Source organism: Physeter macrocephalus, chromosome 14 (genome assembly GCF_002837175.3).
Source record: "Physeter macrocephalus isolate SW-GA chromosome 14, ASM283717v5, whole genome shotgun sequence".
Taxonomy (NCBI): Eukaryota; Metazoa; Chordata; class Mammalia; order Artiodactyla; family Physeteridae; genus Physeter; species Physeter macrocephalus.
Window position 1 is genome coordinate 127,035,051 of NC_041227.1, and position 9,129 is coordinate 127,044,179.

Below are 9,129 nucleotides of genomic sequence, written 5' to 3' on the forward strand. Positions count from 1 at the left end.
CTCCCGTTGCGGAGCACAGGCTCCGGACGCGCAGGCTCAGCGGCCATGGCTCACGGGCCCAGCCGCTCCGCGGCATGTGGGATCTTCCCGGACCGGGGCGCGAACCCGGTTCCCCTGCATCGGCAGGCGGACGCGCAACCACTGCGCCACCAGGGAAGCCCATAAGTGCCTGTTTTTAAAAATCCCCTCTCTCCCCACTGCCAAATATGATTAATGATGCACGCTGCCCTTGAGAACCAAGGTTAAACCAAGAATTGTTCAAGTCACCTATGAGGAGAGGAAAGTGGAATAGAGGCAAAACACAACTGGCACGGATGGCCCAGGGAGGATTCTGTGTCGTCACAGCCAGGCGGGCAGGTTCCCTGCTTTTTGGGGAATGAGGGCCATTGGAGGTTGAGCGTGTTACGGGAACCACTGGCTGAAGCCACCTGCCCTGACCAGGCAAGATAGTAACCACTTGCATGAGTTATCTTATAACAGGAGGTCCTGGTAAGGAACGTGGAACTAACAAGCTACCACCAAGTGGAAGAATTCGGGAAAGGTCAAAAGGAGAGAGGAGACGCCAGTCCATATGTCCTACCAACCTCCCAGAATCCTTCTCGCTGGAATCCATCTTGGCTGAGCCATGCGCGAGCCACCAGGAAGGATTCTGCGTCAGAGTGATTGGCCAGAGCCAACCGGAAACTAACCCCATCACCATAAAACCTGAGACTGCGAGCCACGTGGCAGAGCAGTTCTCCCGGCTTCCCTCACCCCGCTGGCTCTCTACCCGGGCGCCCCTTCCCATTAAAGTCTCTTGCTTTGGGCTTCCCTGGCGGTGCAGTGGTTAAGGATCTGCCTTCCAATGAAGGGGACACAAGTTCGATCCCTGGTCAGGGAACTAAGATCCCACATGCCGCGGGGCAACTAAACCCGCGCTGCAGCTACTGAGCCCGCGCGTTCTGGAGCCCGTGTGCTGCAGCTGAGACCCAAGGCAGCCAAATAAATAAATAAATAAAATAAAAATTTAGAAAGGACTCTAGATTTTCTGAATCCGCCCCAGATTCTGTATTTTAACAAGTTCTCCAAGCGATGCTTGTGTCTAATAGAATTTGAGAGTCACCGAAATACAAATCTATCTTGAAGGCAAGCAGACGCTTCCCGGGAACGCAAAGTGATGAACAGAACTGGGGATGGGGAGCGGCAGCCGACTGGAGGGTGAGTGGTTGGAGAGCAGCACGATTAAATGAGCACGCTCCCGGCAGCGGGGTTTCATGGGGAGAGAAGTAACGAGAGTGCATTAGAGTGTGGAGTCCTTAGGGGGGCAATGCTGCAGTGAGAGGCATTGGGCAGACCCATAATCTGAAGCCCCCAGACTCTTTTTCTTTTTTTAATTTTAAATTTATTTATTTATTTATTCAGTTTTGGCTGTGTTGGGTCTTCGTTTCTGTGCGAGGGCTTTCTCCAGTTGCAGTGAGTGGGGCCCACTCTTCATCGCGGTGCGCGGGCCTCTCACCATCGCGGCCTCTCCCGTTGCGGAGCACAGGCTCCAGACGCGCAGGCTCAGTAGTTGTGGCTCACGGGCCCAGTTGCTCCGCGGCACGTGGGATCTTCCCAGACCAGGGCTCGAACCCGTGTTCCCTAAATCGGCGGGCGGACTCTCAACCACTGCGCCACCAGGGAAGCCCCCCCAGACTCTTGTCTGTTGGAAGATGAGGATCCCGGAGGTGGAGGGGGGCGGGTGGCCAGAGCACAAGAAGAAAGTGTGAGCCAGCCCCAAAGACCAGCCCTCAGAAACATTTTTCAGGAGCTGACCCCTTGTAGGTGTCCTCTGCCTGGAAGTCAGAGGCAGTTGTCCTGAATTATTTTCTGATGATGTCTGGTCTTTGCCCCTTCTCACCCAGGCTCCTCTTCGTGGACATGGTAGAGCTCCAGAGAAAATGCAGATCAGATGAAGTGAGGGCCTTGGATGCTGTTATGGGCCATTTTAGGTCTTGGTGACGTAGAGCAGGGAAGAGTAATGTTCCCTCTACTCTTCTAAGTTCTCTGCTGGGAACTCTGTAGCAAAAGACACATTAACAAGAGAAAAACAAACAGACGTTTATTAACATGTTTACCTCATGTATACAGGGGGAATAACCAGGGGAAAAGTGAGTAACTCAAAGAGGTGGCTTAGAATTCAGACTTAGATACAATCTTCAGCTTAAGACAAAAGAGAGGTGTGGGGAGTTCCCTGGTGGTCCAGTGGTTAAGACTCCACGCTGCCAATGCAGGGGTCGCGGGTTCGGTCCCCGATGGGAGAACTAAGATCCCACTTGCCACGTGCCATAGCCAAAAGATTAAAAAAAAACAGAAAAGGAAAAAGGAAAAGCGTTGTGATAAACAAGAGTAAGGTCATGCAGATTTCTGTCAACACCTTCTCCATTGATAAGATTGTCAGGATTTAGAGCCACCCTTCTTTTCCTGGCACAGAGAGGGAGACACCACTACAAATGGAGATTTCCTCTATAAATGTAAATTTCTCTTGCCAAAGGGTAATTGTGGCTCTGCTTCTAGAGTTTCTCCTCTGTGTGCTGTTTCTCAAAATAATCCTTGTACCTAAGAGGCATATTTTGGGGTGGCATATTCTACCACCCTTCAGTGACACTTTTGGAAAAACCACACCCAGTAACCTCACTTGATGTTTTCCAAAAGGCTACACTTGCCACGCCGCAAGGAGTCTTTGGAAAGCTACAAGCACTCCTGGAAACTATTTGCGTCCAATTTTCATAGGTGACACTGCTCATTCAAAGGTAAATTTCAAATGCCACTGCTTTTTCTTATTTCGGATTTTTTTCCCCATTGCCTCATTTACTACAGGCATTCACTGTTTCCTATTATCAGATGTGGGGCAGGAGACTTAAGAGGGAAAAAGGGGAGTGGGTACTTCTTCTAGGGGGAGCCTTTGGCTCCTTGGCCTCTGCTTGTCCAAGGTCATTTTGATCTGCTTAAACATGCAGAGAGATTTACTCCTGACAACACTTTCGCCCTAATACCGGGTTGCATTTCCAAACCGCTGTCCCACTCTCCTGGCCATTCCTAACTGAGGCTCATTCCTGTTCTTGGACCCACCCTGGCAACGAAATGTGATCCAGTGTTCAGCCCCCTCAGATGGTGCCCAGCCTGCTGCTGCCTGCTCTTGCATGCCTTTCTTTTTTAAAAATTAACTAATTAATTTTCTTTTGCCACGCGGCGCATGGGATCTTAGTTTCCCAACCAGGGATTGAACCCGTGCCCCCTGCATTGGAAGCGTGGAGTCTTAACCACTGGACCGCCAGGGATCCCTCTTGCATGCCTTCTTTTTTTTTTATGTTGGGTGTAGGAGTTTATTAATTTATTTTATTTATTTTTGCTGTGTTGGGTCTTCGTTTCTGCGCGAGGGCTTTCTCTAGTTGTGGCAAGCGGGGGCCACTCTTCATCGCAGTGTGCGGGCCTCTCACTATTGCGGCCTCTCCTGTTGCGGAGCACAGTCTCCAGACGCGCAGGCTCAGTAGTTGTGGCTCATGGGCCCAGCCGCTCCGTGGCATGTGGGATCCTCCCAGACCAGGGCTCGAACCCGTGTCCCCTGCATTAGCAGGCAGATTCTGAACCACTGCGCCATCAGGGAAACCCTTGCATGCCTTCTTTTTTTTTTTTTTTATTTTATTTATTTATTTTTTATTTTTTTGCATGCCTTCTTAACACTCCTCCTGCAAAGGCTGAGGAGTTCTCCCCGGGGCTGGACCACAGTCTGACCCCTACTGGCTGTCTCCCCACGACCAGCACAATGTGTGCAGCCAGCTGTTGACAGGGCTTTGCAGCTAAAACGGCCAGCTGCAAGGGGAGAGAATGATAGAAATTATAGCCTCACGGGGCATCTATCCCCAGGCATTCAATTAAATTATGAGCACTGGGCGGGAAGTCAGGAGACCTGGGTTCAGGACCCAGCCCAGCCGCTGAGCAGCTCTTTTCTCACCCATATAATAACAATAGCTAATGTTTACTATGTGCCAGGGACTGTTCTAAGTTGTGTATTAACTCCTTTGTTCCTCCCAACATTGTTCTACATGCTTATAAAATGAGGAAACTCAAAGAAGCCAAAGTAACTTGTTCAGAGTCAATAACTAGTAAGTGATAGTTGACTCCAGAACTTGTACCCTTTAACTATCATGCACACTGCCTCAGTTGAGATAGGAAAACACATATTTGCTACCTAGTGCTACATAACAGATTACCGTGAAATTTAGTGGCACGAAAGCAATAAGCATTTATTATGACACAGTTTCTGGGAGTCAGGAATCAGGGAGTGGATTATCTGGGAGGTCCGGTTGGAAGAGTCTCATGAGGCTGCAGCCAAGATGTCTGCTGGGAGACTTCCCTGGCGGTCCAGTGGTTAAGAATCCGCCTTCCGACGCAGGGAACCCAGGTTTGATCCCTGGTTGGGGTACTAAGCCCACGCGCCACAGCTAGAGAAGCCCACGCGCCTCAACAAAAGATCCCGAGTGCTAAGAGCCAAAGCAGCCAAATAAATAAATAACTGGACTGGGGCTGGGGGATTTGCTTCCAAGATGGCGCCCTCACATGGAGCTGGTTGTTGGCTGGAGGCCTCAGTTCCTCATCACAAGAACTCTCCACAGACTGTCTGAGTGGCCTCAGGCTGTGGGCTTTTCCCAGTGCAGGTGTTCCGAGAGAGGGCAAGGCAGAAACCAACCGAACATAGTGAATGAACCATGGAAGGCACGCACCGTTATTTGCAGGAGATCTTATTGGTTATGTTACCCAAAAACTGGGTTCGCCTCTTGGTGGATGTTCAAGCCGAAAGACACAACCAAGCCAAAGATCAGGAGAAGAAAGGATTTATTACCTGCAGCAAGTAAAGAGAACACCAAGGATCTTTCCCAAAGCAGTGTCTCTCTGAACAGCAAAATTACGGAAGGGTTAAGCTGAGGGTACATGCATTTTCATGAAGGGCTTGGGCAGCGGACAGAGTCCAAGCTTTAGTGGATTGAAGTCACAAAAGGTCGTCGTCACCCCTGAGGTGCCATTGATTTGGTGGTTGAGCACCTCAGGCTAATCTTTACCATTGAAACAGAACGGGCAGTCTTTACAGCCGACACATTATCTTCACTATTGTTAATTCTCTTGCCTGATAACAGTCCTTTGTCTCTGCGTTCTTTTGTTCCCTTAAGACCATTAATTACTGTGACCTGTTCAAGGACAAGCATTGTGGCCAGGCTTACATCACGAAATGGCGTTGACCAAAAATGGCTTCTCAGACTTCCCTGGTGGCGCAGTGGTTAGGAATCCGCCTGCCGATGCAAGAGACACGGGTTCGAGCCCTGGTCCGGGAAGATCCCACATGCTGCGGAGCGGCTAAGCCCGTGTGCCACAACTATTTTTTTTTTTTTTTTTTTTTTGCGGTACGCGGGCCTCCCTCTGCCGTTAGCCCCTGCTCACTGCAACTAGAGAAATCTGTGCGCAGCAACAAAGACCCAACGCAGCCAAAAATAAAAATAAATTAATTAAAAACAAATTTTTTTTTAATGGCTTCTCTTCTGTCAAGAAAGCCATGCCTGGTTCTCTTTCTCCAGGGACCTCCCCCCCCAACCCTATCTGCTTATAGTGACACAGGTCAGCCCTATTCAGTGTGGAAAAGAACTACACAGAGAAGTGAATGCCGGGAGGTGGGACCGCTGGGGCCATCATGGAGGCTGACTATCGCAGATAGTAACACGCAGCTGGGAGAGTCAAATCAAAGAATAGATGTAAACATGCTGTATGAGTTTGCCAGGGCAGCCGTATCACAAAGTGGGCGGCTTCAAACAACAGAAATGTATCCTCTCACAGTTCTGGAGGCTAGAGGTCCAAAATCAAGTTGTCAGCCAGGCCATGTGCCCTCTGAAGGCTCTAGGGAAGAAGCCGTCCTTGTCTCTTCCAGCATCTGGTGGCTGCTGGCAACCTTTGGCATTTTTGGTTTTTTTGGTTTTTTTGGCTTGCAGCTGCATCACTCCAATGTCTGCTTTGTATCACATGGTCTCTTTATAAGGACACCAGTCGTACTGGATTGAGGGCCCACCTTCATCCAGTATGACCTCATCTTAACTTGATAACATCTACAGAACCCTGTTTCTAAATAAGGCTACGTTCACAGGTACCGGGGGATAGGACCTCAGTATATCTTTTTGGGGGAGTGGGGGGCTTAATTCAACCCACAGCACATGCTATGTAAAGTGTAAAACCCTGTGTACATGTGAGTTGGTATCGTCTTTGATTACAGTGGTATAGCAATAATGGGTGTCCATGGTTAGAATAGCCAGCCTGGTCGATGGCATTGTCATTGTGATGGCAGCACAGGGAGACGGTTCTTTAGGTCGCTTTATTTATTTATTATTATTTTTTAAAATTTACTTTTTTTGGCCTTGCCGCCCAGCATGTGGGATCTTAGTTCCCTGACCAGGGATCGAAACTGCATCCCCTGCATTGGAAGCGCAGTCTTAACCGCTGGACCGCCAGGGAAGTCCCAAGGTCACTTTAAAAGTCCTTGATGTCTCAGTCATTTTCCCAAGCCCTCACATTGGAACTTTCTCATGGGTTCCAGTGGGTTCTAGATTCTGGTCACAAAATTTGTCTGTCAAATTCTTCCTTGGTTGTGCCAGGGGCATGGGGTACAAAAGAAAGTGAGTCAGTCTCTGCCTCCAGACATGTGTAATCTAATCAGCAAGGTCAATATCAACCAGTCGCTGGGATACAGGGTGATATCAGTCACAGATGTACATTTAGTCCATGGGAATGAAGACGGGGGACTCCATGGATGCCAGGAATGAGGGTGCGAGAATCCAGGAGAGAATAAGAAAAGAGGTGAGATTTGAGCAGGGCCAGGAACTCTGAGAGGAATTCAAAGGTGGGAGGGAAAGGAATTCTAAGCAGAGAGAACGGCATGAAAGGAGACTTGGAGGCCATGGGGTCCTGGTGGGTTCAGAAAGCAACGAGTAACCCAATGTGGCTCATGAAAGGGACTGTGGGACTTCCCTGGTGGTCCAGTGGTTAGGACCCCCATGCTTCCACTGCAGGGAAACTAAGAGCCTTGGTCGGGGAACTAAGATCCCACATGCCAAGCAGTGCAGCCAAAAAAGAAAAGAAAAGGGACCATGGAGGGAGAGAGGAGGACTGGAGGCTGGTGATGAGGATGGGGCAAGACCACCGAGGCCTGACCTGGCCCCCAAAGGGGTGCCTCTTGGGATCCAGGGTTGGTGGTCCAGGTGGGAGAGGATGGGGAGCTGACGGCACTGGTGGTGGAGAGGAGATGTCAGAAGCACGCCCTGTTCCATGGTGGAGTCAGAACTTCCAGAACGGATGACTGAACCACTGTGAGGAGGGTGAGGAGACTTACAAGGCATCTATGGTGCCAGACTATGACAGACATCTATGGTCACAAATGCAGATGTCACAAACAGCAGCTCTCAGGCCCAATCCAGTCTACAGACACGGTTCAATTTTTAAATTATTATTATTATTAATATTTATTTATTTAAACCATGCTGCGGGGCTTGCGGGATCTTAGTTCCCTGAGCAGGGAATTGAACCTGGACCCTTGGCAGTGAAAGCATGGAGTCCTAACCACTGGACCACCAGGAAATTGCCAGACACCTTTCATTTTATCCACCCAATGTTTAAAATTTGCATTGATCACTGGAACTTAAAAATCAGATTTTATATGGAAATCTAGATTTCCATCTTCTCCTAGGAAACTGGAAGATGTGGTGGCTCTGCATCCACGTTCCCACACGAGAGGCATCAGCTGGAGCACCTCCGTTTGCCCTGCTCTCCACCCCTCCCTATTGTCTCCCACACTCAGCCTTCTCTCATTTATGCTACCTGCCTGGCCCTGTTGGCACTGAAGTTTGCAGCCCCTTTTTCAAAACCCGTTGCCACTGCAGTTGTCCGTGCTTCTGTGAAGCATCGTATTTTAGTTACACCAACTCCAGCTGCATGACGATTTCATTCCAAATCCGCACAAGATCTTTTGGAGGAAGGATTTTTGGCCACCTTCTGCCAAAAAGTTGAATTATGAGGATTAGAGGGAGGTAACCTGAACTCTAAGGTCAAGAGACTGAGACCCCTGCCACACACACACAAGTCATTCATACTTTTGCTTATTTTCGTTTTAGGTGAACTTTTCTGTAAGGAACTACGACAGATAAACAGCTCCTCTCTGTCTCCTGCTCTGATCTTTTGTCTGCTCTGGGTCTGGCTGTGACAAACAGGCATCATTCATCATCCAAGAGGTCCTGACCACACAGCTTCTGTCCTCTTGTTCCCACAAGGAGCAGAGGAACACTTGTGCTTGTCAGTTCTGCGTCTGATTCAGGAGTCATAAAATAGTTACTGTCCTGATAACAGCAGGTCTGGAAACTGCCTCTCACCTCTGTGTTAGTTTCCTAGGGCTGCCATGACAAACTACAACAAACTTCGTGGCTTAAAATGACAGAAATTTACTTTCTCACAGTTCAGGAGGCTAGAAGTCCAAAATCAAGGTGTCAGCAAGCCCATGCTCCCTTTGAAGGCTCTAGGGAGAGGATCCTTCCTTGCCTTTTTAAAAATTTATTTTTCTTTCTTTCCTTGCCTTTTATAGCTCTGGTGACTCCAGGCATCCCTTGGCTGGTGGCAGCCTCTTTCCAATCTCTGCCTCTGGCTTCACAGCACCTGCGTCTCTGTGTCTTCTTTTCTGTCTCTTATAAGGACACTTGTCGCTGGATGTAGGGCCCATCCCAATCCAGGATGATCTCATTTCGAGATCTTTGTCTTTTTTCTTGGCTGTGCTGTGGGGTTTGTGGGATCTCAGTTCCCCAACCAGCGGCTGAACCCAGGCCACGGCAGTGAAAGCGTTGAATCCTAACCAGTAGACCACCAGGGAACGCCCTCAAGATCTTTATCTTAATTCTATCTGCAAAGACCCTTATTCCAAATAGGGTCACATTCTGAGGTTCCAGGGGAATGTATCTTTTCTTGTTTCTTTTGTTTTTTTTGGCTGGGGAGAAGGGGAGGTAGAGACACCGTTCAACCCACTAACCACCCCCCACCAACCCAGTCTCTTCCAGTTATCTATCGCTGTGCAGCAAATAACCCCCAAAC

General features: G+C 49.1%; 1 long non-coding RNA gene across 1 annotated transcript in view; it reads left to right on the forward strand.

Annotated features, from left to right (window-relative positions):
- LOC114487588 (uncharacterized) overlaps positions 1–8,399 on the forward strand; it is a 16,532-nt gene extending 8,133 nt beyond the window's left edge. The window contains exon 3 of the long non-coding RNA XR_008619175.1: positions 8,166–8,399. This is a non-coding gene — a long non-coding RNA (uncharacterized lncRNA). The remainder of the gene's footprint in view (positions 1–8,165) is intronic.
- Positions 8,400–9,129: the final 730 nt, after the last annotated feature.